Genomic DNA, 25033 nt, shown 5'->3' with positions numbered 1-25033 from the left:
TCCTACTTACCTGCCAGGTGAGATACTATGATCTTCACTGTTAGGGCAATCAGGATGTGGAATTCCCCGCCAGGGAAGGTGGTAATGGCGGACTCTGTAATTGGATTTAAAAAAGGAATGGATACATTTCTGAATGAAAAAGCTATCCAAGGTTATAATACTTAAAATATCAACATGGTTAATCCGGGGGTAACATGAGTTGTAGTAGCTAACTAGTCATAAAACATTATTCAGCAAGTATGTAGAATCATCACAACTTAAAACAGGTTGAACACGATGGGCAATTTGCCTCTATTCAACCTCAAAAACTATGTTACTATATGTTACTATATTACTATGTTACTGTAGTATACAGAACACCACAATGCAATGAGCAGTGATAGTGAGCACTGATGAGGATACTAGAACTGACACTGAGCAGCAAGATGCAGCACTGGACTATTAGTAATGTACTGTAGTATGCTGAGCACAACAATGCAGCACAAGACAATGAGCAGTGATACTGAGCACTGATGAGGATACTACTGAGAACTGACACTGAGCAGGAGAGACACACTACTAGTATTACTGAGCAGCAATAAGTAACCACTGATACTGAGCACTGATATTGAGATTTCCACTGAGAGAACATAGCCACGTCCTCTCCGCTCTCTCTTCAATGCACGAGTAAAAATGGCGGCAACGCGCAGCTCTTTATATGGAATCCGAATCTCGCGAGAATCCGACAGCGGGATGATGAAATTTTCCCTTGTTCAGGTTTTCCGAGTCAGGCGGGAACAACCGAGCCTGCCTCGGACCAGTGTAAACCACGTGGAGTTCGTGGGGAATTCGGTTCTCGGAGAACCGAACCCGCTCCTCTCTACCTTATACCCATCAATTTTTTTTTATTTTCAATCTAAGCCCCTGCAGTTTTCTGTAAGCATCTGCTTCGCTATGATGATCAACAAGTCACAAGGGCAAACACTCAGGGCTTGAGGCGTAGATCTTAGGACCAGCTGCTACAAGCATGGCAGAGGTGTCACTATCACTGGTGACACCCAGAGAGGTGGCGAGGGAGATTGTAATGCAGTGCGCGCAGATAAGCAGCGCAATGGTAAAAAGGAGGCATGGTTCCATAGGTAGGGGCGTGGCCTGGTGGCCTGAATCTACATTTTGTTGCTCCGGGTGTCCCGGGGGTTGGGGGCTGCACCGGGGACTAGTGTGTGAGCGGTGCTGGCTCCTGCACAGTGACATGGCATGGCCACTAGAGATGTGCACCGGAAATTTTTCGGGTTTTGTGTTTTGGTTTTGGGTTCGGTTCCGCGGCCGTGTTTTGGGTTCGAACGCGTTTTGGCTAAACCTCACCGAATTTTTTTTGTCGGATTCGGGTGTGTTTTGGATTCGGGTGTTTTTTTCAAAAAACCCTAAAAAACAGCTTAAATCATAGAATTTGGGAGTCATGTTGATCCCAAAGTATTATTAACCTCAATAACCATAATTTCCACTCATTTTCAGTCTATTCTTAACACCTCACACCTCACAATATTATTTTTAGTCCTAAAATTTGCACCGAGGTCGCTGGATGACTAAGCTCAGTGACCCAAGTGGCCGACACAAACACCTGGCCCATCTAGGAGTGGCACTGCAGTGTCACGCATGATGGCCCTTCCAAAAAACACTCCCCAAACAGCACATGACGCAAAGAAAAAAAGAGGCGCAATGAGGTAGCTGTGTGACTAAGCTCAGCGACCCAAGTGGCCGACACAAACACCTGGCCCATCTAGGAGTGGCACTGCAGTGTCACGCAGGATGGCCCTTCCAAAAAACACTCCCCAAACAGCACATGACGCAAAGAAAAAAAGAGGCGCAATGAGGTAGCTGTGTGACTAAGCTCAGCGACCCAAGTGGCCGACACAAACACCTGGCCCATCTAGGAGTGGCACTGCAGTGTCACGCAGGATGGCCCTTCCAAAAACACTCCCCAAACAGCACATGACGCAAAGAAAAAAAGAGGCGCAATGAGGTAGCTGTGTGACTAAGCTCAGCGACCCAAGTGGCCGACACAAACACCTGGCCCATCTAGGAGTGGCACTGCAGTGTCACGCAGGATGGCCCTTCCAAAAAACACTCCCCAAACAGCACATGACGCAAAGAAAAAAAGAGGCGCAATGAGGTAGCTGTGTGACTAAGCTCAGCGACCCAAGTGGACGACACAAACACCTGGCCCATCTAGGAGTGTCACTGCAGTGTCACGCAGGATGGCCCTTCCAAAAAACACTCCCCAAACAGCACATGACGCAAAGAAAAAAAGAGGCGCAATGAGGTAGCTGTGTGACTAAGCTCAGCGACCCAAGTGGCCGACACAAACACCTGGCCCATCTAGGAGTGGCACTGCAGTGTCACGCAGGATGGCCCTTCCAAAAAACACTCCCCAAACAGCACATGACGCAAAGAAAAAGAAAAGAAAAAAGAGGTGCAAGGTGGAATTGCCTTGGGCCCTCCCACCCACCCTTATGTTGTATAAACAGGACATGCACACTTTAACCAACCCATCATTTCAGTGACAGGGTCTGCCACACGACTGTGACTGAAATGACGGGTTGGTTTGGACCCCCACCAAAAAAGAAGCAATTAATCTCTCCTTGCACAAACTGGCTCTATAGAGGCAAGATGTCCACCTCATCATCATCCTCCGATTCATCACCGTGTACATCCCCCTCCTCACAGATTATCAATTCGTCCCCACTGGAATCCACCATCTCAGCTCCCTGTGTACTTTGTGGAGGCAATTGCTGCTGGTCAATGTCTCCACGGAGCAATTGATTATAATTCATTTTAATGAACATCATCTTCTCCACATTTTCTGGAAGTAACCTCGTACGCCGATTGCTGACAAGGTGAGCGGCGGCACTAAACACTCTTTCGGAGTACACTCTTGTGGGAGAGCAACTTAGGTAGAATAAAGCCAGTTTGTGCAAGGGCCTCCAAATTGCCTCTTTTTCCTGCCAGTATACGTATGAACTGTCTGACGTGCCTACTTGGATGCGGTCACTCATATAATCCTCCACCATTCTTTCAATGGTGAGAGAATCATATGCAGTGACAGTAGACGACATGTCCGTAATCGTTGGCAGGTCCTTCAGTCCGGACCAGATGTCAGCATCAGCAGTCGCTCCAGACTGCCCTGCATCACCGCCAGCGGGTGGGCTCGGAATTCTGAGCCTTTTCCTCGCACCCCCAATTGCGGGAGAATGTGAAGGAGGAGCTGTTGACCGATCAAGTTCCGCTTGACTTGATAATTTTCTCACCAGCAGGTCTTTGAACCCCTGCAGACTTGTGTCTGCCGGAAAGAGAGATACAACGTAGGTTTTAAATCTAGGATCGAGCACGGTGGCCAAAATGTAGTGCTCTGATTTCAACAGATTGACCACCCGTGAATCCTGGTTAAGCGAATGAAGGGCTCCATCCACAAGTCCCACATGCCTAGCGGAATCGCTCTGTCTTAGCTCCTCCTTCAATGTCTCCAGCTTCTTCTGCAAAAGCCTGATGACGGGAATGACCTGACTCAGGCTGGCAGTGTCTGAACTGACTTCACGTGTGGCAAGTTCAAAAGGTTGCAGAACCTTGCACAACGTTGAAATCATTCTCCACTGCGCTTGAGACAGGTGCATTCCACCTCCTATATCGTGGTCAGATGTATAGGCTTGAATGGCCTTTTGCTGCTCCTCCATCCTCTGAAGCATATAGAGGGTTGAATTCCACCTCGTTACCACTTCTTGCTTCAGATGATGGCAGGGCAGGTTCAGGCGTTTTTGGTGTTGCTCCAGTCTTCTGTACGTGGTGCCTGTACGCCGAAAGTGTCCCGCAATTCTTGTGGCCACCGACAGCATCTCTTGCACGCCCCTGTCGTTTTTTAAATAATTCTGCACCACCAAATTCAAGGTATGTGCAAAACATGGGACGTGCTGGAATTTGCCCAGATATAATGCACGCACAATATTGCTGGCGTTGTCCGATGCCACAAATCCACAGGAGAGTCCAATTGGGGTAAGCCATTCTGTGATGATCTTCCTCAGTTGCCGTAAGAGGTTTTCAGCTGTGTGCGTATTCTTGAAAGCGGTGATACAAAGCGTAGCCTGCCTAGGAAAGAGTTGGCGTTTGCGAGATGCTGCTACTGGTGCCGCCGCTGCTGTTCTTGCGGTGGGAGTCAATACATCTACCCAGTGGGCTGTCACAGTCATATAGTCCTGAGTCTGCCCTGCTCCACTTGTCCACATGTCCGTGGTTAAGTGGACATTGGGTACAACTGCATTTTTTAGGACACTGGTGAGTCTTTTTCTGAGGTCTGTGTACATTTTCGGTATCGCCTGCCTAGAGAAATGGAACCTAGATGGTATTTGGTACCGGGGACACAGTACCTCAATCAAGTCTATAGTTGGCTCTGAAGTAAAGATGGATACCGGAACCACGTTTCTCACTGCCCAGGATGCCAAGGCCTCAGTTATCCGCTTTGCAGCAGGATGACTGCTGTGATATCTCATCTTCCTCGCAAAGGACTGTTGGACAGTCAATTGCTTGGTGGAAGTAGTAAAAGTGGTCTTACGACTTCCCCTCTGGGATGACCATCGACTCCCAGCAGCAACAACAGCAGCGCCAGCAGCAGTAGGCGTTACACTCAAGGATGCATCGGAGGAATCCCAGGCAGGAGAGAACTCGTCAGAATTGCCAATGACATGGCCTGCAGGACTATTGGCATTCCTGGGGAAGGAGGAAATTGACACTGAGGGAGTTGGTGGGGTGGTTTGCGTGAGCTTGGTTACAAGAGGAAGGGATTTACTGGTCAGTGGACTGCTTCCGCTGTCGCCCAAAGTTTTTGAACTTGTCACTGACTTATGATGAATGCGCTGCAGGTGACGTATAAGGGAGGATGTTCCGAGGTGGTTAACGTCCTTACCCCTACTTATTACAGCTTGACAAAGGCAACACACGGCTTGACACCTGTTGTCCGCATTTCTGTTGAAATACTTCCACACCGAAGAGCTGATTTTTTTGGTATTTTCACCAGGCATGTCAATGGCCATATTCCTCCCACGGACAACAGGTGTCTCGCCGGGTGCCTGACTTAAACAAACCACCTCACCATCAGAATCCTCCTTGTCAATTTCCTCCCCAGCGCCAGCAACACCCATATCCTCCTCATCCTGGTGTACTTCAACACTGACATCTTCAATCTGACTATCAGGAACTGGACTGCGGGTGCTCCTTCCAGCACTTGCAGGGGGCGTGCAAATGGTGGAAGGTGCATGCTCTTCACGTCCAGTGTTGGGAAGGTCAGGCATCGCAACCGACACAATTGGACTCTCCTTGTGGATTTGTGATTTTGAAGAACGCACAGTTCTTTGCTGTGCTTTTGCCAGCTTAAGTCTTTTTATTTTTCTAGCGAGAGGCTGAGTGCTTCCATCCTCATGTGAAGCTAAACCACTAGCCATGAACATAGGCCAGGGCCTCAGCCGTTCCTTGCCACTCCGTGTGGTAAATGGCATATTGGCAAGTTTACGCTTCTCCTCCGACGATTTTTATTTAGATTTTTGAGTCCTTTTTTTACTGATCTTTTGTGTTTTGGATTTTACATGCTCTGTACTATGACATTGGGCATCGGCCTTGGCAGACGACGTTGATGGAATTTCATCGTCTCGGCCATCACTAGTGGCAGCAGCTTCAGCACGAGGTGGAAGTGGATCTTGATCTTTCCCTATTTTTGGAACCTCAACATTTTTGTTCTCCATATTTTAATAGGCACAACTAAAAGGCACTTCAGGTAAACAATGGAGATGGATGGATACTAGTATACTTATGGATGACGAGTGACTGACGACACAGAGGTAGCTACAGCCGTGGACTACCGTACTGCGTCTGCTAGTATAGAGATGATAATTAATGATATAAAAAAATATATATATATAACTACTGTAGGTATATATAATATAATGACGGACCTGGTGGACACTGTCAGCAGACTGCTAAACTACTAGTATGAAGAAGATAGAAAAAAACTTCCACCACAGGTAGGTAGGTATACAATTATGGACGAGCACTGACGACACAGAGATAGCCACAGCCGTGGCCTACCGTACTGCGTCTGCTAGTATAGAGATGATAATTAATGATATATAAAAAAATATATATAACTACTGTAGGTATATATAATATAATGACGGACCTGGTGGACACTGTCAGCAGACTGCTAAACTACTAGTATGAAGAAGATAGAAAAAAAAACCCACCACAGTTAGGTATACAATTATGGACGAGTGACGACACAGAGGTAGGTACAGCCGTGGACTACCGTACTGCGTCTGCTAGTATAGATAATATACTAAATATATTACTACTGTAGGTATATAATATAATGACGGACCTGGTGGACACTGTCAGCAGACTCCTAAACTACTAGTATGAAGAAGATAGAAAAAAATACCCCACCACAGGTAGGTATACAATTATGGACGAGCACTGACGACACAGAGATAGCCACAGCCGTGGACTACCGTACTGCGTCTGCTAGTATAGATAATATAATAAATATATTACTACTGTAGGTATATAATATAATGATAGACCTGGTGGACACTGTCAGTAGACTCCTAAACTACTAGTATGAAGAAGATAGAAAAAAAAAAACCACCACAGGTAGGTAGGTATACAATTATGGACGAGCACTGACGACACAGAGATAGCCACAGCCGTGGACTACCGTACTGCGTCTGCTAATATAGAGATGATAAAGATGAAAAAAAAAAATATAACACTACTGCAGGTAAATATTTATATAATATATGTATGACGGACCTGCTGGACACTGTCAGCAGAATGCGTTTATAGAATAAAAAAAAAACACCACAGGAGTGTTTAACTTTTTCAGGCAGACAATATACTGGTGGTCACACTGGCAGCAAAAGTGTGCACTGTACTCCTGCTATAACTGCTCCCCAGTCTCCCCCACAATTAAGCTGTGTGAGCAGTGAGCACTCAGCACAGTCAGATATGCATAGATGATATATCATGCAGCACACTGAGGCTGAGCACAGATATGGTATGTGTATCGTTTTTTTTTCAGGCAGAGAACGGATTATAAATAATAAAACTGGTGGTCACTATCAGCAAAACTCTGCACTACTGAGTACTCCTGACAAGTTCAACTGCTCCCCAAATTAGTAGTAAATCAAATGTCACTCGTCTCTATCTTCTAATCTAAACGGAGAGGACGCCAGCCACGTCCTCTCCCTATCAATCTCAATGCACGTGTGAAAATGGCGGCGACGCGCGGCTCCTTATATAGAATCCAAGTCTCGTGAGAATCCGACAGCGGGATGATGACGTTCGGGCGCGCTTGGGTTAACCGAGCAAGGCGGGAGGATCCGAGTCTGCTCGGACCCGTGCAAAAAAGGGTGAAGTTCGGGCGGGTTCGGATTCCGAGGAACCGAACCCACTCATCTCTTATGGCCACCCAGCATGACGCCTCCCTTCTTGACCATGCTGTAATTGCAGTCGCACTGCAGTTCAGCGTGATCATAAAAAATGGTGTAGCCTCCTGCTGGTGCAGACTGTATGTGCGCGCAGGAAGCCGCCACCATTTTTGTGATCACAGCGGCTGAATGTGATGTCATACAGCCGCTGTGACCACGCCCCCTGTGTCTCCTCCATTGCAGATCCCATTTTGAAGCCTTGCCCCCGCACCGCTCCATCCCTGACTTGGAAATGGAGTGTTGCTGACCCCCCTCTCCCCCCCTGCCCCGATTGACAGGCAGAGGCGATCGCATTCTCTGCGGGGTGCCGCAGAAAATGCAGGCACATGCGTATGCTCTTAGCAATTTTTGCAGTTGGATCACTTATTGTGATTGCAATCCAACCTGAATCAGGCCCTATTACCTATCACAATGCGCTGCGGGCAGTACAAAATTGGGTTAATATAGGGGAAAAACCCCCAGACCTGTGCTCCTTAACTGTACCTGGTGGCTAGTGGAGCAGTTGCCCAGTAATCAGTGTCCACGCCAGTGCGCACACGGTCCACCCCCTACGGCCACGCTCCCCTTCATCAGCGGCCTCGTGATCCGGAAGGGCGGTGTGTGTGTGACTGACCTTAGGAAGAAACCGGAGCCTCCGCTGCAGTGACCCAGCAACCAGGGCACGGGAGTATACAGCGCCGCTGGGAGTGATGAAGCTGTAGTAAACATGTCTATTAGACCTAGCCTGCTGCAGCCCTTGTAGATTCTCATAAAACAAGTTCTTCTTTTCTTGTCAAAATGAATAGCTAAGAATAGGCTGCCTGAGGCAGGCCCCTATAAAGTGGCCTGCTACTGAAGGCACCAACTACAAACTGAGCTCCCTGTTCATGGAAGCGGGGTTATAGAGGAGGATGCGCTGAGCATCTTGGGAACAGTCAAAAGCTTTGAGCCGGTTGGTGCCTCAGATCAAGATCCTACTCTACACCCCAATGTGAATCCTTGTGGAGTCCTGTGTACCCCACAGAAGAAATTAATGTGTCACACCCATTGGCAGCAACCTTAGAATAGCTGCTGATGGGCACAATTGAGAAAGGAAGGGGGGGGGGGGGACATTTGAATCCAGCACATAGATGCAATTCAAATATGTAATTTGTACCTTCCTATTTTAAAATATAATGGATGAACTTCACCCTGTGAGAACAATCTTCATGATCAAGAGATCTCATATGCAAAATAAGTATGAGTTGGGATAGGGCTGGGGAGGGTGGCTGCTCAGGCAGCCCCTCCCCCATCAAGTTAAGAAGATTCAACTGAGGAAGCACAAGGGAACTCTCGTCTGGGGACAACAACTGCAGGGAGACCACATCTTTTCAGATGAACATGGGAGGGCGGAAGGCTGCCTAATACTGAAGCACCATCAAATATCAAACCATATGCAACAACTAGTACAAGCATTCCTGGGGGAAGGTCTGCAGCAGACGGATTTGCATACGGTGATGTCATCCATGCAGTGGGCCAAAGTTGGCTGGAACCCTCATCTGCATATGAAAAGAGAAAAGGGGCATGCAGGGCATGGCGGCCTTTTGCGGTGCTTGGATGACCCCTAGTTCGCATTAAACACCCCCACCCTCCTTTGGTGTGGGGCTCATGTTGGCTATGCCCCAGCCCCTGAAGCATTCAAGCTGATTTCTTGCAGCAGCTGGGCACTGTAACAGCTCCAGAGCTGCTCTGTAAGGCAACTAAAAGGGTGTGGGCCCTGCAGCACTACCTGTAGTTCGCATTGTGCGTTGGAAGGCACAAAGTAAGCAGACGGGAGAAGTCAGGATAGTGCGCAAGGGCATAGAAGTGAGTGGCTCCAGAAAAGAGAAGTGGAAACAGACAGCAAACTAGGCTGGAGAGAGACCTGAGACAAAGAGATCTGAATTATACGAGAGCCGACCAGGGGAAACACAAATTATGCAATCAAGTTTCCCACATTTGGGGAAATCGCAGGAGCAGCACACCCAGAGTGCAATGGGTGAGCCTTGCCCTGGGAGAAGCACCTTCATGATCATAGTATCTCACCTGGCAGGTAAGTAGGAGTTGGGCTAGAGCTGGGGAGGGTCACTGCTTGGGCACCCCCCTGTCAAGTGAAGGAGATCCAACTGAGGCAGCACAAGGGAACTCTCGAAAGAAGAACAAGGCTAGAGGAATATATGAGACAAAGAAATCTGACTTTTACCAGAGCTGACCAGAGGAAAACACAAACACAGTCCCCCACTACCACAAAAAATGCAGGCGAGTTTCCCACATTTGGGGAAATCACAGGGGTCAGCATACCCAGAATGCAATGAATGAACCTCACCCTGGGTGAACAATCTTCATGACCATGGTGTCTCCTATGCAAAATAAGTATGATTTGGGATAGGGCTGGGAGGGCCGCTGCTCAGGCACATCTCTGTCAAGTAAAGGAGATTCAACTGAGGCAGCACAAGGGAACTCTCATCTGGGGACAACAACTGCAGGGAGAACACATATTTTCAGATGAACATGGGAGGGCAGAAGGCTGCCTAATACCGAAGCACCCCCAAACAACAAACCAAATGCAACAACTAGTGCAAGCATTCCTGGGGGAAGGCCTGCAGCAGATGGATTTGCATATGGTGATGTCATCCAAGCAGTGGGTCAAAGTTGGCTTCAACCCTCATCTGCATATGAAAAGAGAAAAAGGGCGTGCAGGGCATGGCGGCCTTTTGCGGTGCTTGGATGACCCCTAGTTCGCATTAAACACCCCCACCCACCTTTGGTGTGGGGCTCATGTTGGCCATGCCCCATCCCCTGAAGCATTCAAGCTGATTTCTTGCAGCAGCTGGGCACTGTAACAGCTCCAGAGCTGCTCTGTAAGGCAAGTAAAAGATTGTGTGGGCCCTGCAGCACTACCTGTAGTTTGCATTGTGCATTGGAAGGCACAAAGTAAGCAGACGGGAGGAGAAGTCAGGATAGTGCACAAGGGTATAGAAGGGAGGGGCTCAAGATAAAAGAAGTGGAAACAGACAGCAAACTAGGCTGGAGAAAGACCTGAGACAAAGAGATCTGAATTATACAAGAGCCGACCAGAGGAAACACAAATTATGCAGTCAAGTGTCCCACATTTGGGGAAATCGTAGGAGCAGCACACCCAGAGTGCAATGGGTGAGCCTTGCCCTGGGAGAAGCACCTTCCTGATCATAGTATCTCACCTGGCAGGTAAGTAGGAGTTGGGCTAGAGCTGGGGAGGGTCGCTGCTCGGGCACCCCCCTGTCAAGTGAAGGAGATCCAACTGAGGCAGCACAAAGAAACTCTCGAAAGAAGAACAAGGCTAGAGGAAGATCTGAGACAAAGAAATCTGACTTTTACCAGAGCTGACCAGAGGAAAGCACAAACACAGTCCCCCACTACCACAAATAATGCAGTCGAGTTTCCCACATTTGGGTAAATCACAGGGGTCAGCATACCCAAAATGCAATGAATGAACCTCACCCTGGGAGAACAATCTTCATGACCATGGTAACTCCTATGCAAAATAAGTATGATTTGGGATAGGGCTGGGGAGAGCCGCTGCTCATGCACATCTCTGTCAAGTAAAGGAGATTCAACTGAGGCAGCACAAGGGAACTCTCATCTGGGGACAACAACTGCAGGGAGAACACATATTTTCAGATGAACATGGGAGGGCAGAAGGCTGCCTAATACTGAAGCACCCCCAAACAACAAACCAAATGCAACAACTAGTACAAGCATTCCTGGGGGAAGTTCTGCCGAAGACGGATTTGCATACGGTGATGTCATCCAAGCAGTGGGCCAAAGTTGGCTGGAACCCTCATCTGCATATGAAAAGAGAAAAGGGGTATGCAGGGCATGGCGGCCTTTTGCGGCGCTTGGATAACCCCTAGTTTGCATTAAACACCTCCACCCTCCTTCGGTGTGGGGCTCATGTTGGCTATGCCCCAGCCCCTGAAGCATTCAAGCTGATTTCTTGCAGCAGCTGGGCACTGTAACAGCTCCAGAGCTGCTCTGTAAGGCAAGTAAAAGGGTGTGGGCCCTGCAGCACTACCTATAGTTCGCATTGTGCGTTGGAAGGCACAAAGTAAGCAGAAAGGAGGAGAAGTCAGGATAGTGCGCAAGGGCATAGAAGGGAGCGGCTCAAGAAAAGAGAAGTGGAAACAGACAGCAAACTAGGCTGGAGAGAGACCTGAGACAAAGAGATCTGAATTATACGAGAGCCGACCAGGGGAAACACAAATTATGCAGTCAAGTTTCCCACATTTGGGGAAATCGCAGGAGCAGCACACCCAGAGTGCAATGGGTGAGCCTTGCCCTGGGAGAAGCACCTTCATGATCATAGTATCTCACCTGGCAGGTAAGTAGGAGTTGGGCGAGAGCTGGGGAGGGTCGCTGCTCGGGTACTTCCCTGTAAAGTGAAGGAGATCCAACTGAGGCAGCACAAGGGAACTCTCAAAAGAAGAACAAGGCTAGAGGAAAATCTGAGACAAAGAAATCTGAGTTTTACCAGAGCTGACCAGAGGAAAGCACAAACACAGTCCCCCACTACCACAAATAATGAAGTCGAGTTTCCCACATTTGGGTAAATCACAGGGGTCAGCATCCCCAAAATGCAATGAATGAACCTCACCCTGGGAGAACAATCTTCATGACCATGGCATCTCCTATGCAAAATAAGTATGATTTGGGATAGGGCTGGGGAGGGCCGCTGCTCATGCACATCTCTGTCAAGTAAAGGAGATTCAACTGAGGCAGCACAAGGGAACTCTCATCTGGGGACAACAACTGCAGGGAGAACACATATTTTCAGATGAACATGGGAGGGCAGAAGGCTGCCTAATACTGAAGCACCCCCAAACAACAATCCAAATGCAACAACTAGTACAAGCATTCCTGGGGGAAGTTCTGCAGAAGACGGATTTGCATACGGTGATGTCATCCAAGCAGTGGGCCAAAGTTGGCTGGAACCCTCATCTGCATATGAAAAGAGAAAAGGGGTATGCAGGGCATGGCGGCCTTTTGCGGCGCTTGGATGACCCTTAGTTCGCATTAAACACCCCCACCCTCCTTCAGTGTGGGGCTCATGTTGGCCATGCCCCATCCCCTGAAGCATTCAAGCTGATTTCTTGCAGCAGCTTGGCACTGTAACAGCTCCTGAGCTGCTCTGTAAGGCAAGTAAAAGGGTGTGGGCCCTGCAGCACTACCTGTAGTTTGCATTGTGCATTGGAAGGCACAAAGTAAGCAGACAGGAGGAGAAGTCAGGATAGTGCACAAGGGTATAAAAGCGAGTTTCCCACATTTGGGAAAATCACAGGGGTCAGCATACCCAGAATGCAATGAATGAACCTCACCCTGGGAGAACAATCTTCATGACCATGGTATCTCCTATGCAAAATAAGTATGATTTGGGATAGGGCAGGGGAGGGCCGCTGCTCAGGCACATCTCTGTCAAGTAAAGGAGATTCAACTGAGGCAGCACAAGGGAACTCTCATCTGGGGACAACAACTGCAGGGAGAACACATATTTTCAGATAAAAATCTTGGTCATGCTCTGGTTTCTCTTCAGAACGAACAAATCTTTCGCCTTTTACTAAAGATTTCCGTGGAGAGGAGCAAAACCGAGTTTTATCTCAATTTTTGCATGCCCCATCTTTTTGGGGTTTCTTTTATCGGTTTAAAGATAGAATGAGTGTGCTTTAATGTAAGCTCATTTGCATAGAAATGACAGTAAATGTTTGTTTCTTTTCAAACAGAACTTTCTTGACCATGCTACTTGCTTGAAAGATCTGGGAGCACATGGAATACAGTACAAACCATGCTTATAGCAAGGAGAAGCCTGGTGAGAAATCTGCTGTCTTTCAAGTTGGGCGCTCACTTTGATCTGAATGAGGACTGCTGGCACAGCATTTAGGCGACAGGTGGAATCTTGGTCATGCTCTGGTTTCTCTTCAGAACGAACAAATCTTTCGCCTTTTATTAAAGATTTCTGTGGAGAGGAGCAAAACTGAGTTTTATCTCAATTTTTGCATGCCCCATATTATTGGGGTTTCTTTTATCAGTTTAAAGACAGAACGAGTGTGCTTTCTTGTTAGCTTTAATGTAAGTTTATTTGCATAACAATGACAGTAAATGTTTGTTTCTTTTAAAACAGAACTTTCTTGACCATGCTACTTGCTTGAAAGATCTGGGAGCACATGGAAAACAGTACAAACCATGCAGTATCACAAGAGCCTTTATTTGATCTTTCGTGAAGATAGAGCAGAATTAAGGACACGTCAACAATTTCTGCCGAAGGTGGTTCATCTTTCCACATGGTGCCTTTGGCCACTGACACCTTCGTTGAGTCAAAGTCTCTGGCTGTGGTCAGAACTTTGAAAATGTATGTCACCAGAACGGTTCAGATTAGGAAAACAGAGGCTCTGTTTGTCCTGTATGCTCCCAACAGGATTTGGTGTCCTGCTTCCATGCAGACCATTATGCGCTGGATCTGTGGTAAGATTCAGCATGCTCGTTCCACGGCAGGATTGCCGTTACTGAAGTAGGTGAAGACCCATTCTACTAGAAAGGTGGGTTCATCCTTGGCAGCTGGTCGGGGAGTCTCGGCATTGCAACTTTGCCGAGCAGCTATTTAGTAAACACTTTTGCTAAGTTTTACAAGTTTGATACCTTGGCTGATGATAACCTTAAGTTGGGTCATTCGGTGCTGCAGAGTCGTACGCACTCTCCCACCCGTTCAAGAGCTTTGGTATAACCCCATGGTTCTTAATGTGACCCCAGCATCCTCTAGGTCGTATGAGAAAATAGGATTTTAATACCTACCGGTAAATCCTTTTCTCTTAGTCCGTAGAGGATGCTGGGCACCCGTCCCAGTCCATACTGTGTCTGCAGTTATTACTTGTGGTTATACACATGTTGTGTTATGGTTCTGGTCAGCTTTTTGCTGCAATTGTTCATGCCGTTGGCTTGTGTTCTGTTGAATGCCACGTTCTGCGGCATGCTTAAGGTGTGAGCTGGTAAGATGCTCACCTTAGTTTAACAATAAATCCTTTCCTCGAAATGTCCGTCTCCCTGGGCACAGTTCCTATAACTGGAGTCTGGAGGAGGGGCATAGAGGGAGGAGCCAGTTCACACCCTTTGAAAGTCTTAAAGTGCCCATGTCTCTTGCGGATCCCGTCTATACCCCATGGTTCTTAATGTGACCCCAGCATCCTCTACGGACTAAGAGAAAAGAATGCCCTTGCGCACTATCCTGACTTCTCCTCCCGTCTGCTTACTTTGTGCCTTCCAACGCACAATGCGAACTACAGGTGGTGCTGCAGGGCCCACACCCTTTTACTTGCCTTACAGAACAGCTCTGGAGCTGTTACAGTGCCCAGCTGCTGCAAGAAATCAGCTTGAATGCTTCAGGGGATGGGGCATGGCCAACATGAGCCCCACACCAAAGGAGGGTGGGGGTGTTTAATGTGAACTAGGGGTCATCCAAGCACTGCAAAAGGCCGCCATGCCCTGCATGCCCCTTTTCTCTTTTCATATGCAGATGAGGGTTCCAGTCAACTTTGGCCCACTGCTTGGATAACATCACCGTATGCAAATCCGTCTGCTGCAGACCTTCCCCCAGGAATGCTTGTACTAGTTGTTGCATATGGTGCTTCAGTATTAGGCAGCCTTCCGCCCTCCCATGTTCATCTGAAAAGATGTGGTCTCCCTGCAGTTGTTGTCCCCAGACGAGAGTTCCCTTGTGCTTCCTCAGTTGAATCTCCTTAACTTGACGGGGGAGGGGCTGCCCGAGCAGCCACCCTCCCCAGCCCTATCCCAACTCATACTTATTTTGCATATGAGATCTCTTGATCATGAAGATTGTTCTCACAGGGTGAGGTTCATCCATTATATTTTAAAATAGGAAGGTACAAATTACATATTTGAATTGCATCTATGTGCTGGATTCAAATGTCCCCCCCCCCTTCCTTTCTCAATTGTGCCCGTCAGCAGCTATTCTAAGGTTGCTGCCAATGGGTGTGACACATTAATTTCTTATGTGGGGTACACTGGACTCCACAAGGATTCACATTGGGGTGTAGAGTAGGATCTTGATCTGAGGCACCAACCGGCTCAAAGCTTTTGACTGTTCCCAAGAAGCTCAGTGCATTCTCCTCTATAACCCCGCTTCCATGAACAGGGAGCTCAGTTTGTAGTTGGTGCCTTCAGTAGCAGGCCAATTAACAGGGGCCTGCCTCAGGCAGCCTATTCTTAGCTATTAATTTTGACAAGAAAAGAAGAACTTGTTTTATGAGAATCTACAAGGGCTGCAGCAGGCTAGGTCTAATAGACATCTTTACTGCAGCTTCATCACTCCCAGCGGCGCTGTATACTCCCGTGCCCTGGTTGCTGGGTCACTGCAGCGGAGGCTCCGGTTTCATCCTAAGGTCAGTCACACACACACCACCCTTCCGGATCACGAGGCCGCTGATGAAGGGGAGCGAGGCCGTAGGGGGTGGGCCGTGTGCGCACTGCGGTGGACACTGATTACTGGGCAGCCGCTCCACTAGCCACCAGGTACAGTTAAGGAGCACAGGTCTGGGGGTTTTTCTCCTATATTAACCCAATTTTGTACTGCCCGCAGCGCATTGTGATAGGTAATAGGGCCTGATTCAGGTTGGATTGCAATCACAATAAGCGATCCAACTGCAAAAATTGCTAAGAGCATACGCATGTGCCTGCATTTTCTGCGGCACCCCGCAGAGAATGTGATCGCCTCTGCCTGTCAATCGGGGCGGGGAAGGGGGGGAGAGGTGGGTCAGCAACACTCCATTTCCAAGTCAGGGATGGAGCGGTACGGGGACAAGGCTTCAAAATGGGGTCTGCAACGGAGGAGACACAGGGGGCGTGGTCACAGCGGCTGTATGACATCACATTCAGCCGCTGTGATCACAAAAATGGTGGCGGCTTCCTGCGCGCACATACAGTCTGCACCAGCAGGAGCCTACACCATTTTTTATGATCACGCTGAACTGCAGTGCGACTGCAATTACAGCATGGTCAAGAAGGGAGGCGTCATGCTGGGTGGCCATGCCCTGTCACTGTGCAGGAGCCAGCACCGCTCACACACTAGTCCCCGGGTGCAGCCCCCAACCCCCGGGACACCCGGAGCAACAAAATGTAGATTCAGGCCACCAGGCCACGCCCCTACCTATGAAACCATGCCTCCTTTTTACCATTGCGCTGCTTATCTGCGCGCACTGCATTACAATCTCCCTCGCCACCTCTCTGGGTGTCACCAGTGATAGTGACACCTCTGCCATGCTTGTAGCAGCTGGTCCTAAGATCTACGCCTCAAACCCTGAGTGTTTGCCCTTGTGACTTGTTGATCATCATAGCGAAGCAGATGCTTACAGAAAACTGCAGGGGCTTAGATTGAAAATAAAAAAATTGATGGGTATAAGGTAGAGAGGAGCGGGTTCGGTCCTCCGAGAACCGAATTCCCCACGAACTCCACGTGGTTTACACTGGTCCGAGGCAGGCTCGGTTGTTCCCGCCTGACTCGGAAAACCTGAACAAGGGAAAATGTCATCATCCCGCTGTCGGATTCTCGCGAGATTCGGATTCCATATAAAGAGCTGCGCGTTGCTGCCATTTTTACTCGTGCATTGAAGAGAGAGCGGAGAGGACGTGGCTATGTTCTCTCAGTGGAAATCTCAATATCAGTGCTCAGTATCAGTGGTTACTTATTGCTGCTCAGTAATACTAGTAGTGTGTCTCTCCTGCTCAGTGTCAGTTCTCAGTAGTATCCTCATCAGTGCTCAGTATCACTGCTCATTGTCTTGTGCTGCATTGTGGTGCTCAGCATACTACAGTACATTACTAATAGTCCAGTGCTGCATCTTGCTGCTCAGTGTCAGTTCTAGTATCCTCATCAGTGCTCACTATCACTGCTCATTGCATTGTGGTGTTCTCTATACTACAATAACATAGTAATATAGTAACATAGTTTTTGAGGTTGAATAGAGGCAAATTGCCCATCGTGTTCAACCTGTTTTAAGTTGTGATGATTCCACATACTTGCTGAATAATGTTTTATGACTAGTTAGCTACTATAACTCATGTTACCCCCGGATTAACCATGTTGATATTTTAAGTATTATAACCTTGGATAGCTTTTTCATTCAGAAATGTATCCATTCCTTTTTTAAATCCAATTACAGAGTCCGCCATTACCACCTTCCCTGGCAGGGAATTCCACATCCTGATTGCCCTAACAGTGAAGAAACCTTTCCTCCATTGCGTTCTGAACTTTCCTCCAGTCGCAGCGAGTGACCACGTGTTCTTTTAATAAATAATTCCTCTGATAACTCTTTGTTATGTATCTTTACATATTTGAAGATATTAATAATATCTCCTCTTAGGCACCTCTTTTCTAGTGTATAAATATTCAGCCTAGTAAGTCTTTCCTTATAGTCCAGTACTTTTAGGCCTTTAATCAATTTAGTCTTCAGGATCTCTTACACTTCCATGAGCAGCAGAGTAGTGCAATGGAAGCATGCTGGGCCCATAACCCAGCGGTCGATTGATCGAAACTATCCTCTGCTATGTGCATTTTTTTTTTATAATTAAAGTAATCAAAAACTGGGATTGATATTTTGGCTCTTTTATTTTTACTTAAAGTACAATAACTTTTATCATTTTAATTTGTTTTAATAGTATATTGACAGCATTGTTTTCTTTAAAAAATCCACTTAATTTTCTTTACCCTATTACTGAAATGGTAATTGACAAAAACAAACTACATTGTCACCAGAAGAGCAATGCAAAATGTACAAGTGATATATGAAAATCATCTTCCATCTTGAATTTCAATGATGCATTGGGACAACAATTTGTGAGAAACATCTTCACCCATAAAGAAAGATTTTCTTAATTCCTTACCTGTGTGCTGATTAGATATCACCTTGTTTTCACATTAAACAGACTTCCCCATGAGGAAGCAGCAAGGATGCAGTGACGTTTCCTGGTGTCAACCTGTATTATTTCAGTAGACATTGAAATGAGGATGCATCTTTGATGCCTTTCCAATGAAGCAAGTTTAATTCAGTAATAGGTGAAAAACCATTCCTACAAAGGTGTTAATCAGAGACTTGGCTTTGTGGACACTTTTCAGAGAGCAAATTTGTTAGCATAAACATAAAATCAGAAAATGAAGAGCTGTTTAATCACTCAATTGGACTTTTCTGCCAGCATAATTTTTTTTCTCTGCAACCCACTGCTAAATTGTGCTTCCTAGCTGTTTTTTTTTATAAAATCACTTAATCAAATCTAACTCTGATTACATCAGAGAAGGCCAGGTACCCTACACCATAAGGGTTTTTTTTGAAATTTTGACTTGTCTACTTAAAGATCACCAAAATCTGATTACAAGGTCAATTACATCCCTGGGTGGGATTGAACCACCAACCTTTTGGTTAATAGCCAAACATGCTAACCGATTGCGCCACAGAGACACCTTGCAAAAGTCAATACTGACAAAGGCTAATAAGCATTCATCTAGAACGTTTCCTAGAAAAACTTTAAAAAGTCAATAATCTGGAGAATTTTTGTAAGAAACACATTGGTACTTTCCCATGATGAGTGAGTGCTTCAGGATTTCTTGCACTTACATGGGCTATTAACCAAAAGGTTGGTGGTTCAATCCCACCCAGGGATGTAATTGACATTGTCATCAGATTTTGGTGATCTTTAAGTAGACAAGTCAAAATTTCAAACCCCCTCTTATGGTGTAGGGTACCTGGCCTTCTCTGACGTAATCAGAGTTAGATTTAATTAAGTGATTTTATAAAAAACAGCTAGGAAGCACAATTTAGCAGTGGGTTGCAGAGAAAAAAATAACATTTTAAACCTACCGGTAATTTTTTTTTCTCGTAGTCCGTAGAGGATGATGGGGACTCCGTAAGGACCATGGGGGATAGACGGGCTCCGCAGCAGACATGGGCACTTTAAGAAAGACTTTAGATCTGGGTGTGCACTGGCTCCTCCCTCTATGCCCCTCCTCCATACCTCAGTTAGAGAAACTGTGCCCAGAGGAGACGGACAGTACGAGGAAAGGATTTTTGTTAATCCAAGGTCAAGATTCATACCAGCCACACCAATCACACCGTATAACTTGTGATATACTACCCAGTTAACAGTATGAAAACAACATAGCATCAGTCCAAGACCGATGAAAACTAACATATAACCCTTATGTAAGCAATAACTATATACAAGTCTGGCAGAAGTAGACCGCACTTGGGACGGGCACCCAGCATCCTCTACGGACTACGAGAAAAAGATTTACCGGTAGGTTTAAAATCTTATTTTCTCTTACGTCCTAGAGGATGCTGGGGACTCCGTAAGGACCATGGGGATTATACCAAAGCTCCCAAACGGGCAGGAGAGTGCGGATGACTCTGCAGCACCGATTGAGCAAACAGGAGGTCCTCCTCAGCCAGGGTATCAAACTTATAGAACTTTGCAAAGGTGTTTGAACTAACTTTGACCCACTGCTTGGATGACATCACCATATGCAAGTCCATCTGCGGCAGGTCTTCCCCCAGGAATGCTTGCACTAGTTGTTGCATTTGGTTTGTTGTTTGGGGGTGCTTCAGTATTAGGCAGCCTTCTGCCCTCCCATGTTCATCTGAAAATATGTGTTCTCCCTGCAGTTGTTGTCCCCAGATGAGAGTTCCCTTGTGCTGCCTCAGTTGAATCTCCTTTACTTGACAGAGATGTGCCTGAGCAGCGGCCCTCACCAGCCCTATCCCAAATCATACTTATTTTGCATAGGAGATACCATGGTAATGAAGATTGTTCTCCCAGGGTGAGGTTCATTCATTGCATTCTGGGTATGCTGACCCCTGTGATTTTCCCAAATGTGGGAAACTCGACTGCATTATTTGTGGTAGTGGGGGACTGTGTTTGTGCTTTCCTCTGGTCAGCTCTGGTAAAAGTCAGATTTCTTTGTCTCAGATCTTTCTCTAGCCTTGTTCTTCTTTCACTTCACAGGGGGGAACCCGAGCAGCGACCCTCCCCAGCTCTAGCCCAACTCCTACTTACCTGCCAGGTGAGATACTATGATCATGAAGGTGCTTCTCCCAGGGCAAGGCTCAACCATTGCACTCTGGGTGTGCTGCTCCTGCGATTTCCCCAAATGTGGGAAACTTGACTGCATAATTTGTGTTTCCCCTCGTCGGCTCTCGTATAATTCAGATCTCTTTGTCTCAGGTCTCTCTCCAGCCTAGTTTGCTGTCTGTTTCCACTTCTCTTTTCTTGAGCCGCTCCCTTCTATGCCCTTGCGCACTATCCTGACTTCTCCCGTCTGCTTACTTCGTGCCTTCCAACGCACAATGCGAACTACAGGTAGTGCTGCAGGGCCCACACCCTTTTACTTGCCTTACAGAGTAGCTCTGGAGCAGTTACAGTGCCCAGCTGCTGCAAGAAATCAGCTTGAATGCTTCAGGGGCTGGGGCATAGCCAACATGAGCCCCACACCGAAGGAGGGTGGAGGTGTGTAATGCGAACTAGGGGTCATCCAAGCGCTGCAAAAGGCCGCCATGCCCTGCACGCCCCTTTTCTCTTTTCATATGCAGACGAGGGTTGAAGCCAACTTTGACCCACTGCTTGGATGACATCACCATATGCAAATCCATCTGCTGCAGGCCTTCCCCCAGGAATGCTTGCACTAGTTGTTGCATTTGGTTTGTTGTTTGGGGGTGCTTCAGTATTAGGCAGCCTTCCGCCCTCCCATGTTCATCTGAAAAGATGTGGTCTCCCTGCAGTTGTTGTCCCCAGATGAGAGTTCCCTTGTGCTGCCTCAGTTGAATCTCCTTTACTTGACAGAGATGTGCCTGAGCAGCGGCCCTCCCCAGCCCTATCCCAAATCATACTTATTTTGCATAGGTGATACCATGGTCATGAAGATTGTTCTCCCAGGGTGAGGTTCATTCATTGCATTCTGGGTATGCTGACCCCTGTGATTTCCCCAAATGTGGGAAACTCGACTGCATTATTTGTGGTAGTGGGGGACTGTGTTTGTGCTTTCCTCTGGTCAGCTCTGGAAAAAGTCAGATTTCTTTGTCTCAGATCTTCCTCTAGCCTTGTTCTTCTTTCGAGAGTTCCCTTGTGCTGCCTCAGTTGGATCTCTTTCACTTGACAGGGGGGTGCCCGAACAGCGACCCTCTCCAGCTCTAGCCTAACTCCTACTTACCTGCCAGGTAACCCTCATCTGCATAATGTTTTCACATTAAACAGACTTCCAGAAAACAGCAAAGATGCAGTGGCGTTAATGTTTCATGGTGTCAACCTGTATTATTTCCGTAGATATTGAAATGAGGATGCATCTTGCTGCCTTTCCAATGAAGCAAGTTTAATTTAGTAATAGGTGAAAAACCATCCCTACAAAGATGTTAATCAGATACTTGGCTTTGTGGACACTTTTCAGAGAACAAATTTGTTATCATAAAAATAAAGCCAGAAAATGAAGAGCTGTTTAATCACTCAAATGGATTTTTCTGCCAGCATTTTTCTTTTTCTCTGCAACCCACTGCTAAATTGTGCTTCCTAGCTGTTTTTTTATAAAATCACTTAATCAAATCTAACTCTGATTACATCAGAGAAGGCCAGGTACCCTACACCATAAGAGGGGGGTTTGCAATTTTGACTTGTCTACTTAAATATCACCAAAATCTGATCACAAGGTCAATTACGTCCCTGGGTGGGATTGAACCACCAACCTTTTGATTAATAGCTGAACACACTAACCGATTGCGCCACAGAGACACTTTGCAAAAAGTACATACTGACAAAGACTAATAAGCATTCATCTAGAACGTTTCCTAGAAAAACTTTAAAAAGTCAATAATCTGGAGAGTTTTTGTAAGATGTTTCTTCCAGCAACCAATGAAGAAACACATTGGTACTTTCGCATGATGAGTGAGTGCTTCAGGATCTCTTGCACTTACATGTGCAGCAGAGTACTGTAATGGAAGCATGCTGGGTCCATAACCCAGAGGTAGGCAGATTGAAACTATCCTTTGCTATATGCATTTTTTTTTGTTCATTAAAGTAATCCAAAACTGGGATTGATATTTTAGCTTTTATTTTTACTTAAAGTACAATAACTTTTACCATTTTAATTTGTTTTAATAGTATATTGACAGTATTGTTTTCTTTCAAAAATCCACTTAATTTTCTTTACCCTATTATTAAAATGGTAATTGACAAAAACAAACTACATTGTCACCAGAAGAGCAATACAAAATGTACAAGTGATATATTAAAATCATCTTTCCAGCTTGAATTTCAATGATGCATTGGGGCAACGATTTTGTGAGAAACATCTTTACCCTTAAATAAAGATTTTCTTAATTCCTTACCTGTGTGCTAATTAGATATCACCTTGTTTTCACATTAAACAGACTTCCACATGAGAAAGCAGCAAGGATGCAGTGGCGTTAATGTTTCCTGGTGTCAACCTGTATTATTTCAGTAGATATTGAAATGAGGATGCATCTTGCTGCCTTTCCAATGAAGCAAGTTTAATTTAGTAATAGGTGAAAAACCATCCCTACAAAGATGTTAATCAGATATTTGGCTTTGTGGACACTTTTCAGAGAACAAATTTGTTAGCATAAAAGTAAAGCCAGAAAATGAAGAGCTGTTTAATCACTCAATTGGATTTTTTTGCCAGCATATTTCTTTTTCTCTGCAAACCACTGCTAAATTGTGCTTCCTAGCTGTTTTTATAAAATCACTGAATCAAATCTAACTCTGATTACATCAGAGAAGGCCAGGTACCCTACACCATAACAGGGGTTTTTGAAATTTTGACTTGTCTACTTAAAGATCACCAAAATCTGATAACAAGGTCAATTACGTCCCTGGGTGGGATTGAACCACCAACCTTTTGGTTAATAGCCGTACACACTAACTGATTGCGCCACAGCGACACTTTGCAAAAGTACATACTGACAAAGGCATAAGCATTCATCTAGAACGTTTCCTAGAAAAACTTTAAATAGTCAATAATCTGGAGAGTTTTTGTAAGATGTTTCTTCCATCAACCAATGAAGAAACACATTGGTACTTTCCCATGATGAGTGAGTGCTTCAGGATCTCTTGCAATTACATGTGCTGCAGAGTACTGTAATGGAAGCATGCTGGGTCCATAGCCCAGAGGTAGGCAGATTGAAACTATCCTCTGCTATATGCATTTTTTTTTGTTAATTAAAGTAATCCAAAACTGGGATTGATATTTTTGCTCTTTTATTTTTACTTAAAGTACAATAACTTTTACCATTTTAATTTGTTTTAATAGTATATTGACAGTATTGTTTTCTTTCAAAAATCCACTTAATTTTCTTTACCCGATTATTAAAATGGTAATTGACAAAAATAAACTGATGAGGATACTACTGCAGTCTTTGTTTCGTCTGTACCCGCTGAAAGAGCAGCAAAATGTGGAGATCTTGATGGGACAGTTGAAAGGGCTTGCACTTAGAGAGATTACTTCCTGGCCTACTGAAGAGAAGAAGACTGTGGACCAGATCCTCAACAGGCTTGCTACCACATTTGACACAAGGACAGTGTCAGAACTTAAAATGCACTTCTTTGCTCGAAAGCAACAACCAGGAGAGTCACTACGGGGCTATGCCCTCAGCTTGCAGGAAGCACTCAGAGATGTTCAGCAAGCAGACCCTGAGGAAGTGCATGACAAAGAGAAAATGTTATTGGACCAGTTCACTGAAGGTGCAAGGGGCGAATTTGTAAAAACTCAGCTGCGACTATTGAGATTGCAGAAGCCTGGAAGCACATTCCTGGATTTTAAAGAGGCTGCGATTAAAGTTCTAGGCTCCAGTCTTACTTCAGGGGCTGTTCCACAAGAGTCTATTCCAGAGATGCCATGGTATCAAGAGAATTCTGATGCCCAGGAGTCAAGTTTTAAAGGAGCTACTTACCCACCTACAGTAAAAGGAGTGACAGTGCCATGTTCAAAGACATGCATTTTTGACTCTTCTAGTGAGTTACGAGGTCAGCTGGCTGAACTGACACGTGGTGTGACAGAGATGCGCAGAGACCTGCAGATTCTGAAGAGACAGCAGGCACTGCTCCATGAAGAAATGGAATGGTGCCAGGAGAGGAGACCACTGAACAGTTCCCAATGGGACCTACATAGAAACAGGGAGACACTTTTTTCCAACCACTTTGCCTCCCAAAGGCGACCCATTTTTCAAAGCTGTGAAGGAAGCGGACAAATTAAGAGAGAATTTGAGCAGCCAGATCATTTAAACTCCAAATTCATGTGGTTAACCCGTTATGTTAGCCAATGCCCGGTGGTTCAAGTTTGCATCAATGGAGTCTCAATGCCCGCTCTCTTAGACACTGGATCACAAGTGACCACAATACAAGCAACACAGTTTGAGCAGCATTGGACTGAGGAACAGATGTTTCCGTCAACTTCCACATTGATAAACCCGATTGCAAGCAATGGGCACTGCATCCCT

At 46.1% G+C, this 25033-nt stretch overlaps 10 non-coding genes and 2 pseudogenes across 10 annotated transcripts; 5 read left to right on the top strand and 7 right to left on the bottom strand.

The window, feature by feature from the left end:
• Positions 1–9400: 9400 nt before the first annotated feature.
• LOC135034219 (U1 spliceosomal RNA) lies at positions 9401–9563 on the bottom strand. Its single transcript, XR_010229480.1, has one exon. It is a non-coding gene; the product is annotated as a U1 spliceosomal RNA (small nuclear RNA).
• A 152-nt stretch (positions 9564–9715) lies between these two features.
• Positions 9716–9879, bottom strand: LOC135034168 (U1 spliceosomal RNA). Its single transcript, XR_010229439.1, has one exon. It is a non-coding gene; the product is annotated as a U1 spliceosomal RNA (small nuclear RNA).
• A 675-nt stretch (positions 9880–10554) lies between these two features.
• LOC135034212 (U1 spliceosomal RNA) lies at positions 10555–10717 on the bottom strand. The gene has a single exon (XR_010229474.1). It is a non-coding gene; the product is annotated as a U1 spliceosomal RNA (small nuclear RNA).
• Positions 10718–10869: 152 nt separating this feature from the next.
• LOC135034307 (U1 spliceosomal RNA) lies at positions 10870–11033 on the bottom strand. The gene has a single exon (XR_010229555.1). It is a non-coding gene; the product is annotated as a U1 spliceosomal RNA (small nuclear RNA).
• Positions 11034–11707: 674 nt separating this feature from the next.
• LOC135034201 (U1 spliceosomal RNA) lies at positions 11708–11870 on the bottom strand. The gene has a single exon (XR_010229466.1). It is a non-coding gene; the product is annotated as a U1 spliceosomal RNA (small nuclear RNA).
• Positions 11871–12022: 152 nt separating this feature from the next.
• Positions 12023–12186, bottom strand: LOC135034166 (U1 spliceosomal RNA). Its single transcript, XR_010229437.1, has one exon. It is a non-coding gene; the product is annotated as a U1 spliceosomal RNA (small nuclear RNA).
• Positions 12187–12779: 593 nt separating this feature from the next.
• Positions 12780–12907, bottom strand: LOC135034266 (U1 spliceosomal RNA; annotated as a pseudogene).
• A 144-nt stretch (positions 12908–13051) lies between these two features.
• On the top strand, positions 13052–13167 carry LOC135034277 (U5 spliceosomal RNA). The gene has a single exon (XR_010229526.1). It is a non-coding gene; the product is annotated as a U5 spliceosomal RNA (small nuclear RNA).
• Positions 13168–13437: 270 nt separating this feature from the next.
• LOC135034287 (U5 spliceosomal RNA) lies at positions 13438–13553 on the top strand. The gene has a single exon (XR_010229536.1). It is a non-coding gene; the product is annotated as a U5 spliceosomal RNA (small nuclear RNA).
• A 6748-nt stretch (positions 13554–20301) lies between these two features.
• On the top strand, positions 20302–20465 carry LOC135034318 (U1 spliceosomal RNA). Its single transcript, XR_010229566.1, has one exon. It is a non-coding gene; the product is annotated as a U1 spliceosomal RNA (small nuclear RNA).
• Positions 20466–20580: 115 nt separating this feature from the next.
• On the top strand, positions 20581–20716 carry LOC135034235 (U1 spliceosomal RNA; annotated as a pseudogene).
• A 698-nt stretch (positions 20717–21414) lies between these two features.
• Positions 21415–21578, top strand: LOC135034313 (U1 spliceosomal RNA). The gene has a single exon (XR_010229561.1). It is a non-coding gene; the product is annotated as a U1 spliceosomal RNA (small nuclear RNA).
• The last annotated feature ends 3455 nt before the right edge of the window (positions 21579–25033 follow it).

This window comes from Pseudophryne corroboree, unplaced genomic scaffold, assembly GCF_028390025.1.
Source record: "Pseudophryne corroboree isolate aPseCor3 unplaced genomic scaffold, aPseCor3.hap2 scaffold_580, whole genome shotgun sequence".
Classification (NCBI taxonomy): Eukaryota; Metazoa; Chordata; class Amphibia; order Anura; family Myobatrachidae; genus Pseudophryne; species Pseudophryne corroboree.
This window is presented reverse-complemented; position numbering and strand designations above follow the sequence as displayed.